The 17,500-nt window shown below is 43.3% G+C and overlaps 2 protein-coding genes across 4 annotated transcripts in view; one reads left to right on the forward strand and one right to left on the reverse strand.

Annotated features, from left to right (window-relative positions):
* LOC135100959 (uncharacterized) overlaps positions 1–17,500 on the forward strand; it is a 228,424-nt gene that overhangs the window by 160,505 nt on the left and 50,419 nt on the right. The window lies entirely within an intron of this gene.
* Positions 1–17,500, reverse strand: part of LOC135100669 (sal-like protein 3) — a 70,798-nt gene that overhangs the window by 15,787 nt on the left and 37,511 nt on the right. For 2 of the 3 annotated variants that reach the window (XM_064003803.1, XM_064003802.1), the window contains one exon: positions 3,496–3,565. The gene's annotated coding sequence lies outside the window, so the exon portion shown is untranslated. Of the gene's footprint in view, positions 1–3,495; positions 3,566–10,962; positions 11,266–17,500 lie in introns of those variants that run through there. The other variant, XM_064003804.1, reaches the window with a different exon arrangement.

Genomic DNA, 17,500 nt, shown 5'->3' on the forward strand with positions numbered 1-17,500 from the left:
AGAGAGAGAGAGAGAGAGAGAGAGAGAGAGAGAGAGAGAGAGAGAGAGAGAGAGCTGTGCCTGCCTCACACCCACGCAAGCAGGACAGGACGTGTCGTTGTGACATATTTTCCTTCCTACTTTTCTTTCCTGCTGATTTTTCATTTCATTTTTGTATGTTTTTTTTCTGATTTTGACATTTCATTTTTTTTTGTTTGTCTTCTTGATCTTTTATAAATTATTCTATTCAGGTTTTATTAATCTTTTCTTTCATGTTTTGCTATTCTTTATTTTCTAGATTTTTTACTATTTACCTTTCGTTGTAAATTTTGGTTTTTCTATTTTTTCCCTTTTCTTATATATATATATATATATATATATATATATATATATATATATATATATATATATATATATATATATATATATATATATATATATATATATATATATATATATATATATATATATATATATATATATATATATATATATATATATATATATATATAATTCGATTTTCAACTGTTTCCTCTATAATCTTCTTATCTTTACTCATTGTTTCCGTTATCTCTTATCTTCATTTGCTTTAACATTTAACGCCCTCCTCAAATCGGTAAAAAAAATAGAAATAGTGACTTTAGTATTATTGGTGATATTAGTGTCAGTATTAGTATCGGCATTAGTAACAAAAACCATCATCACAACAAGAATAAAAGTATGAATGCAAGGAAAGGAAATCCCGTGTCTCCTCTTCCTTACCATTCAGAATAATCGATAATATTTTTCTGGAGTCAAGTTTTCTCCGTGTTGAGTTACAATCTTTTCTCTCGCCTTCCTTCTCTTCCTTAAATTTTACAGTAAGTGGCTCCTGCTCTTCTTCTTCCTCTTATATCGACTCTCTCTCCTCCTCCTCCTCCTCCTCCTCCTCCTCCTCCTCCTCCTCCTCCTCCTCCTCCTCCTCCTCCTCCTATTACCTCTTCCTTTCCTTCCACTTGTTTCACTCTCCATTCATCTCCTTTCCTGTCCCTCCCTTTACATTTTTTTTTCCAGTGCCGTCTCTCTCTCTCTCTCTCTCTCTCTCTCTCTCTCTCTCTCTCTCTCTCTCTCTCTCTCTCTCTCTCTCTCTCTCTCTCTCTCTCTCTCTCTCTCTCTCTCTCTCTCGCTTACTTCTTTCTCCTTAGACTTACTCGCTTCTCGTCCATCTTAAACTTAGCCTCTGCCATCCTTCTTGAGCCCCCCCACCTCTCTCTCTCTCTCTCTCTCTCTCTCTCTCTCTCTCTCTGTGGCATCCTCCTTTTACATTTTTTTTTTTTTAAGAGAGAGTTAAAGAAAGAGACAGTAAGGAAAACTTCATTTGTTTCTTTCCTCATCTGTGAGTTAAGACACCGAATACGTGACGCATAAACTTTAGTGTTGGATATACGTTCGTTCGTGAATGTTGTTGATTCCCAGACTGTGGAGAAATGAGGTGTTCTGGGTCAGTGTGTGTGTGTGTGTGTGTGTGTGTGTGTGTGTGTGTTTAGCAATTAGTTCCCTGTCGCAGTGATGGACACCTATTTGACTCCTCCTCCTCCTCCTCCTCCTCCTCCTCCTCCTCCTCCTCCTCCTCCTCCTCCTCCTCCTATTCCTCTTCTTACTCCTTCATCTTTCATTCTTTATTGTAAAATTTTCATGTCCTCGTTTTCCACACGGTAATTTTCATGGTGCTCTCAGCTAACTGTTTCCTGCCCACACGTTCCCCGAGGATGCTCTGAGACGGGGAGATGTCTTGCTTTGTTCTGTTCTGTTCTTCTAATCGTGGTAGTAGTAGTAGTAGTAGTAGTAGTAGTAGTAGTAATAGTAGTAGTTGTATGTATGTGTGTATGTATGTATGTTTTGTCAATAAACTACTACTACTACTACTACTACTACTACTACTACTACTACTACTACATGTACGTATGTATCTATGTATGTATGAAAGAAAATTAAGTGGTAATGTTATTATAGATGGCTCTATTTTGTCCTCTTCTTCCTTCCCTTCTCTCTCTTCTGCCTTCTCTTCCTTCTTTTCCTCTTTATCATCCTCCTCCTTGTACACCAATATTTTCTGGTATTTTTTTTTCATCTTATATAATTCTATGCATGAAATCATCATCTTTCTCTTCCTGCTCCTCCTCGTCCTCCCTCTCGTTCTCTTCCTCCTCCTGATTCTCTTCCTCTTCCTCCTTTTTATCACCATCCTTGTTGTACGCTATTATTTCTCTTATTTTTTCACCTTATATAATCCCATGTATGAAATCATCTTTTCTCTCCTCCTCCTCATTCTCATCCTCCTCCTCCTCCTGGCGGCCTCGGGGGTGCGCGGGTGGCGGCGTGTGGTAACCCCAGGGGGGCAGAGGCAGGTGACCCCCAGTGCATCCCAAAAGGTCACAGGGAGGAGGCAAGGGTCGGGGTTGTCTTTGTTTACATCCTGGGAATAGTTCTCTCTCTCTCCTCCTTCTCTCTCTCTCTCTCTCTCTCTCTCTCTCTCTCTCTCTCTCTCTCTCTCTCTCTCTCTCTCTCTCTCTCACCCTCGAAGTTTTCTGAAGGCTGTTTACTTATTTATCTTTGTTTTGGATAGGCTAGGGAGGCTGGCTGGGGCGGCGGCCTTGTCTGTGTGTGTGTGTGTGTGTGTGTGTGTGTATGTGTGTGTGTGTAGTCCCCATAAATTAAAGTCCACTTATTCTCATTATTATTCGAGTCCTTTTTTTCCCTCTTTTTACCCTAATTATTACTATCGCCATCACTATCGTTATCAGCCTCATTGATATTGCTCTGCACGATCGAGTCTATTATGCTAACGGGTTTATGAGAGTGAGGGAGGGCAATGAATGGCTGATCACTGGGGGTGGCGGTGGTGGTGGTGGAGTGAGAGAGGAAAGAGAGAGGGGAGGGAGAGAATGGGACAATTAATACGTGAGAAGAGGTAGTGAGGGAGAGAGGGTGGGAGAGGGATGATTAAAAAGAGGGAGAGGGAATGGCATTGGAGGGGTGAGAGGGAGGGAGAGAGTAAAAAAAAAAGTAGGAAAGGAAGATGACAAGGAAGGTAAAACGTCAAAAAGAAAAAAAAAAGAAAAAACAAACAGGCGAACAGGCAGTGAAGTAGTAAGGGAGAAAGGTAGGCCAGGAGTGAGGGAGACAGACAAGCAGGGAGGAAGGTAGATTAAGGATGAGAAACAGGTAGTGATGGAAGTAAGCTGGCAGGGAGAGAGGGAGTAAGGGTGTGAGTCAAGGAAGACAAAAAGATAAGCTCACAGAGAGAGAGAGAAAAGGGATGAAAATAAGGCGGCAGGGAGGTAAGCAGACAGGGAGAAGGAAAATCAGGGTTACAGGCAGGGGAACAGGAAGAGAGGAAGATTGAGATGGAGGGAGCAGAGAGGGAGTAAGGACGAAAAAACAGGAGGACACAAAGGGAACATAACATGCAGTGAGAAGCAAAACATTGAGACAAACAGGCAATGACTTAAGTAAAACATGGAGCATCATAGTTACCCTGGGGCTGAGGCGTCCAGGGATCCTAAGGGATAGTGGAGACTCGTGGTTAGGCTCGGCTCCTCCACACCTGCGGAAAACATCACCCATTACACCTTAATCAACCACGGTGTGTTCCTCGCGGCCCCAAGAAGGCAGGTGAGGTTAGGTTAGATCGTTCCCTTGACCCACCTGGATATGGATACTGAATTGGCACTAATTGGATGCTAAAATAGGCACTACGGAATGGGTATTAAAGACAGCTACTAAATGGCCACTAACATAGGTACGAAATAGGTGCTAAATGGGTACTAAGTGGGTACTGAGTGGGTACAAAATGTTAGTACTTAGTGAATATTAAGTAGGTGCTAAAATCAGCTTGCTAAATGGGTACAAACAGGGTACTAAAATATATATTAAGAATATGAACATAAATAAGGAAAAAAAGATATATACATTAATTGATACGTGCAAAAAATAATAAGAGCTTGTGTATCTATCTCATTAAATCTTCCTTCACCCAAAGTTAAGTTGGATGCATAAATAGTTCCAGGGTATTTATTCCCAGACGTAATCCTGAGCAGTAAAATTTTTAAGGTCCAAACTTTGCTTTTTTCATCATCATCATGTTTCCTTTTCCCTCCCTTTCCCTCCCCCTTCATCCTCACACCCTCTCATTTCTTCACTCTCTTTCAACACCCCCTAAAAAATCAAATAAAGAGAAAGAGAGAGAGAGAGAGAGAGAGAGCGAGAGAGAGAGAGAGAGAGAGAGAGAGAGAGAGAGAGAGAGAGAGAGAGAGAGAGGAGAGAGAGAGAGAGAGAGAGAGAAGAAATAACAGAAGAAAAGAAAAAGTGCTTCACATTCCCTCCTCTTTTTCTCCCCTTCATTACTTCCTTTCTTTTCTTTTTTTTTTTCATGCTATATCGAATCATCTTTCCTTTTTTTTTTCTTTTCCTCTTTCTCTTCCTCCACACTAGAGTTCTCTTCCTGGCCAGTATAATACTCTCACGTACTTTTATCTCTCATCTTCTACATGAGAGAGAGAGAGAGAGAGAGAGAGGAGAGAGAGAGAGAGAGAGAGAGAGAGAGAGAGAGAGGAGAGAGAGAGAGAGAGAGTCTACACACACACGCATACACACTTTCACCGCACGTTGATCAAGATACAGCTTCATGAATTACAGTGAAAAACAAACACCCTCACTATCTTTGTACTATTATGTAACGAGAGAACAAAGAGAACAAAACAGGAAACTGAACGTAGGGTAAAGCTGTGTTATCTCCGGACGAGAGAGAGAGAGAGACGAGAGAGAGAGAGAGAGAGAGAGAGAGAGAGAGAGAGAGAGAGAGAGAGAGATTGTGGAGATTAATGGTGATAGCAGAAAGTAAATGCATAAGATATATATACAAATAACGATATAGATAAAAAAAAATAAATAAAATAAATATGATGGTGAGATATTGTGGCAGTTACGGTGATTCTAGTGATGATGGTGACACGGATGGTGAGATGGATGGTTCGTATAGTACAACAGAGCTTTTAATTAAGCGGGTAACCTCATTATAAGTTAGCATGGTCTTTTTACTGGTTGCTTCTCCTCTTTCTCATATTTTTCTTCATTTTCCTTCGTTCTTTTCCCTACTTCTTGTACTCTTCCCTTCCTTTTCTTCCTTTTCTCCTATTTTGTCTTTTCTACTCTTTATTCTCGGTGTCCTCAGTCTCATTTTCATTCTGTTTTTATTCCTCCTCCTCCCTCCTCCTCTTCCATCTCCTTCCCATAACCTATCATCACTGACTTCGTTATTCTTCTCTTCCACAAACCAATGAGGAAAGAGGAGGAATACAAAGGAATACAAAGGAAAGCCAAACAGCAACAGACCTTTTGGTCCTTGCAAGGCTGTTCGGTAACTACTAACTAGCTACAAGGAAGAGAGACAGGACAGCACAGCAGAAGGGAGGAGGAGGAGGAGGAGTAGGAGTAGTAGGAGGAGGGGTACAGACGGAGACGCAAAGGGAAATAGGGAGGGAGTCTGAGAGGAAAAAGGTGGGGAAGGGAGGGGGAATGCTCTGAATATTGTCAGGAAGATGAAAGGAAGAAGAGGAGAGAAGAAGAAGAAGAAGAGGGGAGAGGGAGGTAATAGGAAGAGGGGGCGAGGGTGTCAAGGAAGTGGATATTTCCTCCTTCTGAGAACAAGGGAAATAAAAATAACGGAATGTTCCTTTACGAGTCTCTGGCGTTATCGGGAGCCGGAGCGGGGAAAGGGGAGATGTGAAGGGGGCGGTAGAGATTGGGAGGAGATGAGGGGGAGGAATGGTGAAGGAAATGTAGGATGGGGTTTGGGGGTGGAAGGGAAGGGAAGGGGATGGGAGGGATTCTGTCAATATGAAGTAAAGCAGCATCTGAGTTTGTGTGTATGTGTGTGTGGGTGTGTGAGTGGGTGTGTGAGTGGGTGTGTGTGGGTGTGTGTGTGTGCGCGCGCGCACACACACACACGTATATGTGTGTGTGTGTGAGTGAGTGTGTGTGTGTGTGTGTGTGTGTGTGTGTGTGTCATAAGGACTTCGCTTTTTCGTACGTGATTTTCTTCATGTGCTTTGGTAATATTAACTTGTATCATTGGCACTTATTTGTTGTTTTTGTTGTTGTTGTTGCTGTTTTTCTTAGTGATGGTGGTGGTGGTGGTGGTGGTGGTGGTCGATTTAGATTTACACTTTTCTTTGATCAAAATTTCGCACAAAAGATATCTACAGAAAGCGGCAGCGGTGGTGGAGGTGATCGTGATGAACGAGGAAAACAGTCAGCGGCAAAGAAAACGTGTAAAATTCGCCTTTGTATTATTGGGGACGGCAGGAGGTGGGGAGAGGCGTTATCGCAGCGTCGGGTGGTGACTGGGGGTGGAGGGGCAGATGTAGTGATGGCAAGGATCCAGGAGAGAGACAGGGAAAAAGAAGAGAAGATGTATGTCGCTGTTGCCGTGGTGAAGACAGGAATGTTTTGATCAACGTCAGTGGGGATTAGTTTGACTCTCTGCAAGCTGAGGAGGGAATTTGGAAAGTGCCTGGTGAATAGATCTGGAGGAAGATAGAATGGAAGAGATGTAGAAATGGACTTATGGATGACCTACAGGGAATGAAAGCAAAAGAAGGATGCAATGACGACGAACAAGGAGACACGCAAGGAATCGACTGTTGACATTAGGGAAACAGCAAGGAAGCCATGAATGATATATTATACGTCACTGCTAAACCCTGGTAGATTCGAAAGAACTTAGCTAAACTAGCGCTTTCATTGAATAGAGAAAGGTGGATTTGCAAGCTGTTAAGGATGCAGTGAGGGAGCGAGACGACTCAGCTTTGGGTCCGGAATGTCCCACTGAAAACAGCATACATGAGACTGAAAGAAACTTGTTTGGTGGAGTGATTTCAGATGAATGAGAGGCAAGAGAGAAAAAACGAGAAGACACACGAGACTAAGGATCAGATTAAGTAAACCTTTTCCCTTCCACTCACAATATATAAGGAACACACACACTTGCAAGTTTCTGAAGAGCACCACGAGTAACAAGGCAAAACATGGTGGAGGCGTCACGTAATGTTTCTCCAGTAAAGTACACTAGTCACTTGGTAGATGTCCAGAGGTAGAGTTTAGGAAAGTAATCTGGTGGTGACGACGTGTGGAAGGTAGCAAGGTGATGCAGAGTGTGTGGTGACGTGGTGGTGCTGCTGGTCGTGGTGGTGGCTAATGTAGCTGTCAGATTTTCGTATCCTCAGCCAGATTGATGTCAGGCACGGCAGTATGTGATGAGGGTAGAGGTGCACAGATTACAGGTAACAGGTTTCAGGCATACAAAGGTCAGTGAGGCAATAGGCTAATCCCGGACTAACCCTCGCCCTCCTCGACCACTGCTCCTGGAATTATTATATCGACCAGTGGGGATAAAACAAAAGAAAATAACCTCTAGGAGCATAACAACCCTCCTCCTTTGCTTCTTTCTCCAATTATCTTCTCTTTTTCTCTTCCCCCTTCTCTCTTCCCTTCTTGGACCATGACGAAGGAAAGGAACTTGAGAGGTTGCGCTGGTGGAGATAAAAAAAAAAGAAATGACATGTGTTCCCCTCCTTTTGTGCTGATTCTGGGAAGAGTTTTACCTGTACTGGATTACACGGGACAGCAGGAAGGCGAAGCTCAAAAGCGAGAGATTTCTAGGAACTAATATTTTCCTGGTATTGATCTGTTCGTATGTGTGTGTGTGTGTGTGTGTGTGTGTGTGTGTGTGTTTTCTGGTACGTTATTGGTCCTCATCTCAGCGCTTCTTTGAATACTAAACCTGACGTAGAAAAGAAAAGTTTCCCCATATCAGATCCGTATGATGTTTCCCTTTGTATTTTTTTCCCCATAATATACGTAGAGCGTGCCCGTCCTTTCCTCTTCTTGGTTCTCTTTTTCCAGCTATTTCTCTCTCTTCTTCATCGTCCTCGTCTCTCTCTGATATGGCGTGTTTTCATCGGTAATTTTCTTCCATAATTTGCCTGCTCTTCGTAACCTCTTCCTGATTCGTTTTCCGTGTAGTGTTTTCATCTTTATACATTTATTCTTTTTGTAAGGAGTGTTTACGTCTCCACCTGATCCCCATTAGTACCTTACGGTCATAATATTACCATGTCAACAAGCTTATATATTCGCTTCCTATGAATGAAAGTGGCAGTAGATAACATTTTTCTCTTCCCTTATACTGTTGCTAGATCTCATCTCAAATAGTGAAGTTAGATCAGTGTATAATTTGGACGTACTTGTCTGTTACCGCTTGACATCCACGTGGATCCACTTGTATCCGCTTTTGTCCTCTTCCTCATTGTTCCTTTCACCCCAAGTGGTCTCTTTGTTGCGATGCCTTAAAACCGATCAGTTATTCAATCTATCAATCATTTAGGTTTCCTTTTACCTAAATGAATACTATTTCATTCTTTCCCTCACCTCCTTTCATAACACTCAACACCCACCACCCATTCTTCCCTACTCACCTGTCTGCCCACTTTTCACAATACCTGGCTACTACCTCCACTTTTCCTCTTCCCTCACCTGCCCTATCCCTACCCGAGCAGCTTACCACCCCTAAACCGTCCTCGGCGACCCTCAGGTAGATACGCGGTGTTATTGTCCTTACCTGCCCCACGGCTACGTTCAGGAAGAGGGAAAGTGACATCAGGTGGTGAAAGGCTTGTAGGAGCGGCCACGAGGCAGGGCGGGGGAGGGAGAGATGCTAGGGAAGGAAGTTTGTGGCGGTTCGCGAGGCTTATCTCCACTCCCGGGTGGTTTTCAAGTGCGGACTTCTTTCGATTCGCTTAAAACTCGTCCGTGGTTTTCAGGGCTTGAGAGTTTTAGGTTGCGAGGGTGATGCTTGGTGGTTCTTCATGATGCTGTTTTCGGGGGTTGGTGGTAGTGGTGGTGGTAGTGGTGGTGATATTGGTTGTTGTTTTTTTTTTTATGCTACAACAACAACAACAACAACAACAACAACAACAACAACTACTACTACTACTACTACTACTACTACTACTACTACTACTACTACTACTACTACTACTACTACTACTACTACTACTACTACTACCATCTACCTATACTGAATGTCTGCCTACCTCTAATTTTTCATTCTGTATCCTCATAATTTTCTAACACACATACTGCACTTTCTGTATCTCACTTCTCTACACTTTTAAATAAATTTTCTCATCCTTGAATAGTGTATCTGTACCATCTCTGCTTCCTCCCTTCCTTCTGTTCTGCCTCCCTTCTTCCCTTCCTTTTTAACTGCCTCCCTCTCTCCTTTACTTCCTTCCGTTTATAGCTTCCCTTCCTCCCTTCCTTCTGCTCCGTCTCCCGCCTCCCTTCCTTCCGTTTACTACCTTTACTGCCTCCCTTCCTCCCGGGGCCGTGTTTGAGCTGCCGCCTAAGATCAGCAAACGACTTTGATCCGCGCATGACAAACCCGTGATCCATATGTTTGCTTCCGTCCCTTTGCTTTCCAGGCTTGTAATTACACTCTTTGGCCCTGTGTGTGTGCGCCTCTCTCTCTCTCTCTCTCTCTCTCTCTCTCTCTCTCTCTCTCTCTCTCTCTCTCTCTCTCTCTCTCTCTCTCTCTCTCTCTCTCTCTCTCTCTCTCTCTCTCTCTCTCTCTCTCTCTCTCTCTCTCTCTCTCCATCATAACTCGTTCCAGTTCACCACAACCAGACCGCACCCCACCACAACCCACCGCACCCCAGTCCACCCTAGTCCATCCTAGCCCACCACAGCCCCAGTTAGCCCATCCCAGCTCCCTTCTTTTCGAGGCATCAAGGTCTTGGTCGGAGTAATTGGGACCGTTCACAAAAGGAAGAGAAACAAAATCGCAGCGAAATATACTGAAAAAAAATGTATATGTATAAATACACGTGTCGATTCTCGAATACTTAGAAGAAGAAATATCAATACGGAAATATAAAGTATAGACGAAGGAAATGAAGGAGGAGGGGGAGAGAAAAAAAGAGGGAAATAGTGAGACAATAAGAAAAATATGGCAGTTCTATAACAAACATTTTACCAGGAATAAACAGAAAGAAGGGAATAGAGAGTGAAAGCAGAAAGAAAAACGTGAAAATGAAGATGGGGGAGGAGGGACTGATGATAAAGAGGAGGGAAGAAATGAGAAAGGAGAAAGTAAAAACAAGAAAGGGAAAGCTTCCCTTAATTCCCTGGTGAGCAGACTTTTGGTAAATAATGAAAAAAGGGGGAAAAAAAAGTGGGGGAGAGAGATGAAGAGGAGACAGTAAGGTCATGAGGGCAAACAAACAAGAGAGAGAGAGAGAGAGAGAGAGAGAGAGAGAGAGAGAGAGAGAGAGAGAGAGAGAGAGAGAGAGAGAGAGAGAGAGAGAGAGAGAGAGAGAGAGATGGATGGATAAATAGATAAAACTGAAAAGGCGAAGAGAAGAACAGGAACAAGAAGAACGAAAGCACGAGTAAGGACTAAGAGATTAAGAACGAAAACAAAATAACGAGAAAATGAAAGACACACGTATGGAAAAAGGGAATAAGATAGAAAGATAAAGGAGAAGGAAAACGGGGATGAGGTACAGGAGGGAGAGAAGGAAGAGGAGGAAGAGAAAGATGAAGAGGAGGAGGAAGAGGACTGACTAATTAACCAACTGATTGAGTTTGAAACCACGTAGAAACAGGGTCACGCAGTAATGAGGAGGAGGAGGAGGAGGAGGAGAAGAAGAAGAAGAACAAGAACAAGAAGAACAAGAAGAACAAGAAGAAGAAGAAAAAGAAGAAGAAGAAGAAGAAGAGCAGCAGCATGAGGAGAAAGAGACGTAAATGAGAGGGATAGATAGATAGATAGATAGATAGATAGATAGATAAATAGATAGATAGATAGATAGATAGACACTGTTCCACCTTGTACCATTCAACTGAGGTGTGGAAGTCACGGAAGTCACACTCAACAGTTACCTCAGGTCCAGTTGTTCCTCAAGGCGACAAGTTGTGACTCGTTCCAGGTTACTGTGGTCGTCTTGGAATAGATATTGATAGCGACACACATACACACACACACACACACACACACACACACACACACACACACACACACACACACACACACACACACACACACACACACACACACACACACACACACACACACACTCTCTCTCTCTCTCTCTCTCTCTCTCTCTCTCTCTCTCTCTCTCTCTCTCTCTCTCTCTCTCTCTCTCTCTCTCTCTCTCTCTCTCTCTCTCTCTCTCTCTCTCTCTCTCTCTCTCTCTCTCTCTCTCTCTCTCTCTCTCTCTCTCTCTCTCTCTCTCTCTCTCTCTCTCTCTCTCTCTCTCTCTCTCTCTCTCTCTCTCTCTCTCTCTCTCTCTCTCTCTCTCTCTCTCTCTCCACACTCCACCGTTCGATTATTCCTGAGTGTTCCTCTTTATCTGTCTCCCTCTCTCTCACTCTGAGGTTCCCTGGGTCAGTGTGTCCAGCCTCGAGGAGGAGGAGGAGGAGCAGGGGCGAGAGGTCAGCCAGTCAGCCAGCAGTCCGTCTCCCCCTGAAACAATAGACATGCACCCTGAGAGTCTGAGAGTCTGTCCAAGTGTGTGTGTGTGTGTGTGTGTGTGTGTGTGTGTGTGTGTGTGTGTGTGTGTGGTCATGTATTTGCTTATGCTTTCTGTTCTATTTGTTCCTCAGTTTGTTTCGTGTGTATGTGTGTGATTTTTTTTTTTTTTCATGTACGTTTTGTCATGTTCAGATCAAGAGTCAAGAGTCAGTTGAGGTCTGCTAAGATTATTATTTTTGAGGATTTTATGGTAATGCGTACCTAGAATTTTTTTAATTTTTATTTTAAGGTTAACAGGATTGTTCTTTCATGTTTCTTATATTCATGTCCATTAGTACTCACATTATCTTTGCGTGATTGGAGATAGAAATAAAAAAATAAAAAAAAACAGTTCAGTAAAGATTAATATTTGAAAATTGACACAACTATCACCACCACTGCCACAAACACAAAATGCGTATCTTTCAGAGTCTTTTTCTTTCTTAAGGTCAGCAGGATTATTATTTATACCCAGCTACATTAGTACTCCTATACACTTTACGTGACGTGAGATAGAAAAAAAAACAGTAAAAATTCATGTGAAAATTGATACCACCACCACCACTACCACCACCACCTTTAACCAGGATGTTCACGAGAATAACAACGAAAAAATAAAATAAATATTCCCCTTCACGGCCGCCGCCTTGGTATAATCTTAAAACGAAAAGTACGGCGGCTCAGGAAGACCTCACCTCCGGCAGCGGGAGGGCGGGAGGCGTGGGAAGGGAAGACGCGGGTCAGGTATCAGCTGGCACCGTTAGGAAGTGTCTGCAGGGGAGGGGAGGAGCTGGGGTGGGATGGCGTACAGGAGAGAGAAGAGAGGGCAGGGGGGGAAGAGGGGAGATGGGAGAAGGAGAGAGAGGGAGGTAATGCGTAGGAAAAGAGAATAGGAGAGAGTTTACAAGTGTATTGATAGGAAAGGTGAAAGGTTTATGTTATTCCACCACTGTGCTATATGTGGAAGTGTGTGGTGGTGGTGGTAATGGTGGTAGTGAAGGTGAGATGGGAGGAAGGAGGAAGGAGGAAGGTAATGCGTAGAAAAAAGAGAATAAGTGAGAGTTTACGAGTTTATTGATAGCAGTGGTGAAGATTTATCGTCATTCCACTACTGTGCTTTCTGTTATGGTGGTGGTGAAGTGGTGTGTGGTGTATGGTGGTAGTGACAATAGACTCTATATTGTGGCTTTGGTGTTAGTTCGTGGGATACTATATATGTGTGTGGTGGTGTGGTGCTGGGAGAGTCTATATTGGGAAAGGGATGGCTTGGCGTGGTGGTGGTGCTGGTGGTAATGGAGGAAGCCTTGGCACCGTGCAAAGTCTCTCCGTGTCTCGCCCATACAAAATAATGAACGCGTGGAAGACAAACTCCACCCTTTTGGAATGTGTCTATAATAATAATAATGTTCTCCCTACTCCCACTACTCCTCTCCTTCTCTCCCTCCCACTAATTCTTCTTATCTTCTCTCTCTCCCACTTATCTTTTTCCTTCTATTCTTCGCACGCTTTCCTTTTCATTCTCTTAACTTTAATCTCTCTTTTCCTTCTCCCTCTTCCTCCTTCCTTTTCTCTTTTACTTCTCTTCCTCCCACTTCTTATCTTTTCTCTTCCTCCCGCTTCTTATCTTTTCCCTCCCTCCCACTTATCTTTTTCCTTGCAATCTTTGCGCTCTTTTTTTCATTTTTTATCATCTTCTCTTTTCTTTTTCCTTGCCTTCTTTTTCTTTCTCTGCTTTTTTCTCTCTTCCTCTTCTCCCTTCCACTTTTCCTTTCCTTCTCCTATCTCTTCCTCTTCCCTTATTAATTTCTCCCTCACTCTGTCTTGGTAGACTTTCTATTTCTTCTCAGGTTTCCTCTTCCCTTCTTTAACTTTCGCTCTTCATATAACTTCCTCTTCCTCTTTGTGTTCATCTATCTACTTTTTTCTCTCCTTCTCCTCCTCCTCCTCCTCCTCCTCCTCCTCCTCCTCCTCCTCCTCCTCCTCCTCCTCCTCCTCCTCCTCCTCCTCCTCCTCCGCCAGTGATTAAACGTAATAAAACAAGAGAAAGTGAAGGTGTGTGAGCCGCCTCAGGGCACCACCACCACCACCACCACCACCACACCACCACCACTACCACCACCACCACCACCACCTGGAACGGACGAGAAACGGGAGAGATGAGAGGAGATTCAAAGGAAGAGGAATAAAGAAATAGTTAATAAGCGAAGGGAAGAATTCAAGATAGGAATATGATGTTTTCTATAAATGAAGTTACCTCTTTTTTTTTTTTTTTCTCTCTCTCTCTCTCTCCCTGGCTGAATTAATATCTTTGAAAACTAACTGTGCATGCTTTAGTGCTGCGTAGTTGATCCTTAGAATCTTTATAGTGTCGTGGAGTTTATTGAAGTAGTGATACTTGAATGAAACTAAGAGCGAGATTTTACTTAATACAAGACACTTCATATTCTCATAAACATTTCGGCGTCTTATTTATCTGACTTCCGCTTAACAGGCTGTAGTGCAAGTTACCGGAGTTTATCAAGGCTGTTCTCATGACTCTAGTGACGGTTTAATAAGCACTCTGCATCACCTGTGAGAAAAGCACCCATGGGAACCTGACTAATCATATCTGTACCCTTTGAAAAATAGTCCTTATTAGGTGGGAATAAGTAGGTTCATTTAATACAAGGACTGCCACATTTAGGACTCATGGCTTCTTGCAGCTTCCCTTATTTTCTTATGTAACTAAATTCTTACGAGAGCAAAGCGTTTTAAGCATATAAACCATTGATTTTTAAGAGAGCAACTATATAATCTGAACCCAAATAGGAGTATAGAAGAAGTATTGGATTCAAAGTTTAAGCGCAGAGGAGTGGGCATTGTTGTGTCGCTGCAGTGGAGGCGCGGCGAGGCTGGGAAAGGGGTTACGAGTACACCTGTGGTACGTACGGAGGGAGGGTGGACGGCAGGCAAGACAGGGAGGCGAGGTAAGGCAAGGGAGGGATGTAACAGCAAAAGTGACTGGTTGGCTGGAAGGAAGGAAGAAGGGGGAGAAAGGTGGTGGTGGTGGTGGTGGTATGGGAGAGGGTTATGATGCCAGTGTGAGGTACCCGACAACCTTTTCCTTCTCCTCCTCCTCCTCCTCCTCCTCCTCCTCCTCCTCCTCCTCCTCCTCCTCCTCCTCCTCCTCTTCCTCCTCCTCCTCCTCTTCCTCCTCCTCCTCCTTGCCCTCTTCCCTTCCCTCTCTTCCTTACTTCTCTTCCTTACCCTCCTCCTCTTCACGAGCATTTCCATCCTCAACTATTCTTCTTCCTCCTCATTGTCACCTAACTCCTCCTCTTCATCTATTTCTTCCTCATCCTCCCCATCTATCTACTCCTCCTTGCCCTCTTCCATCCTCTCCTTCCTTACGTCTTTCTCTTCCCTCCTTCCCTTCTTCCCTTCTCCCGGCACGCCTCCCCACCACAAACCTGCCCCAACCCTCCCTTCTCCCCTCCCTTAACTCCCCCCGGCCTCCCGGTCTCCAGCGTTGACCTACTTTTCCTACCCACCCAAGCCCGAGATGAGAGTTAAAACCAGCCACCAGAGGGACTCAACCCGCCTGCGTTACACAACCCGAACTCTCACCCTTCTGACTCCCCGCTGGAAGGGCTGGAGTGGCGTGCTTGGATGGCTAACGCAACAAAGGCACCAGCTCCGCAGATGGCTCGAATCGCTACTACCACGTCGTTTTCTGCTGATAAAAGAGGAGTAATTATATCTGTATACAGTCAGAGAAGGGTTCGAACCCCGCCCTCTGCCTCTGAACTAGCTGCTGAGGCGAATGGGAAGCAGGGGGGACTCCGGGGAAGCAGGGAGGTATAAGCAGGAGGTGTACGTAAGTAGGAGTGCCGCTGGGTCGGGGTGATGTGAGTGCATGAATAAACAAGGCGGTGGGGTCTTTTTGGTAGGCACCGGGGAGTCGCGATGCATGGCGGGTAACTGGACGCGACGGAGTGACCAGCATGATGATTACTGGGGAGGAAAGTGTGTGTGTGTGTGTGTGTGTGTGTGTGTGTACTGGAGGGAGACGGGACGGGGAGTAGGGGGGTAAGAGATGACCAGCATGAGTGGAGAAGTGGAAGAGTGCCTGGGCTGACGGAGTGGCAGGAGGAGTGATGGCGAGACAGGGAGAACAAAGACAGGACACGACAGGAGACTCTAAAAGACATGTTCAAGAAAGAAGAAAAAAGAAAAGGAAAAATCAAGAGTCATCATTGTAACTCTCTCGGTAAATTAAATGTGAACCGGTTTTGGATGAAAGGAGAAATCTGGATGAGAATTATAATACTTGTACGTGTCTTAATGAAGCGAAGGAAGACAGTGAAGGAACGGACGGAGTGGAGATGAATGAAGGTGGAGAAAAATGTATACCAGAGAGAGAGAGAGAGAGAGAGAGAGAGAGAGAGAGAGAGAGAGAGAGAGGTGATGGTATATAATTAGTGACTCAATGTCGGAGGAGTGGGAGAAAGGAGGAAAAAGAAGAACGAAGAAGAGAACAAGTGAGAGAAGGGAAGTAGAAAAATAAAGAAGTAAAAAGTAAAGGAAAGAAAAAATGTAAATATTTATTGGAAGGTATATTTCTCGTGTTTTTCTTCTTTTCTTTCCTTCTGAATTTCTCTTTTTCATTCGTATGATTATCTGTGTATTTATTTTTTTCTTATTCTAATCTATTATATATGTTTTTTTTATTTAATTAATCTCATTTATACATTAATATATCCTTTTATTTTCTTTTTTTCAAATTTCATCTTTAATTTATATTTTATCTAGCAATTTATATTATTCCTTAATTTGTACATTTTTTCAGGTTTATTAACTCGTCTATCTATTTTTGTCTATTTACTTATTGTGAATTGACTTATTTCTATTTTCATTTTCAATTACATTCTTTTATTCATGGTTCATTTTTTTCACCATCATTACATATTCCCTTATCTTTACATTCATATATTTATTTTCTTTATTTACCACTCATTTATTTTATCGTGTCAAAGAAAAAAAGTACGAGTAGAGTTAAAGAGTTGCATCCCATCCAGTCAGTTAGTCAGCCAGTCAGTTAAGGCAGCTGGCAATATAATTATAATTTGAGCAGCTTCCTCCCTCTATCAAGCGAATTACTCTGAACGTGGGAACCTTATTATTATTGTCAGTCTCTCATATTGCCTGTATGTGTTTACTCTTTTTGCGCGCGTGGGAGTCTGTGGGTGTTTGTTTTCCTTCTCTGCCTTTCTTTCGCTGTCTGTTGTTGTTTGGACAGAAGAGAGATGGACGAGAGAGAGGAGGAGTAGGAGGAAGATGAAAAGGAAGGGGATAAGGATGAGAGGGGAAAGATTATATGGAGAGGATAAGAACGGGAAAAGAAAAGGGGAGAAGGAAAGGAAGAGATGGGAGATGATGAAGGAAGAGGTAGAGGAAAAAGAGAGAAAAGGGATATGTAAGGAAGAGAGAACAAATATGAAAAAAGAATAACAGAATAAAGAATAAATGGATAGAAAATGAAAAGGAAGGAAAATAAGAAGGAGAGGGAAATGGAAATGAAGACGAGAAATAAAATAGAGAGAGAGAATAAAAACCTCACACCAAAAGATGAATTCTGGGTGAAAAAGAAGGTATGAATACAAAATGAAAGAGATAGAAAGGGAGAGAGAGAGAGAGAGAGAGAGAGAGAGAGAGAGAGAGAGAGAGAGAGAGAGAGAGAGAGAGAGAGAGAGAGATTAAAGAAACAAAAGAGAGAGTGAGGATGAGGAAGAGATCAGACTAGGAAGAAAATGGAAAGTAAGAACGAGAGGAAGAGACAGAGACAGAAAGAAGTTAGGGAAGAGGAAGAAGGAGAGAGTGAGGAAGGAGTGGGCTGTGGAGGGAGGGAAGGATGGAGGGAGGGAGGGA

This window comes from Scylla paramamosain, chromosome 5 (genome assembly GCF_035594125.1).
Source record: "Scylla paramamosain isolate STU-SP2022 chromosome 5, ASM3559412v1, whole genome shotgun sequence".
In the NCBI taxonomy this organism is placed as follows: Eukaryota; Metazoa; Arthropoda; class Malacostraca; order Decapoda; family Portunidae; genus Scylla; species Scylla paramamosain.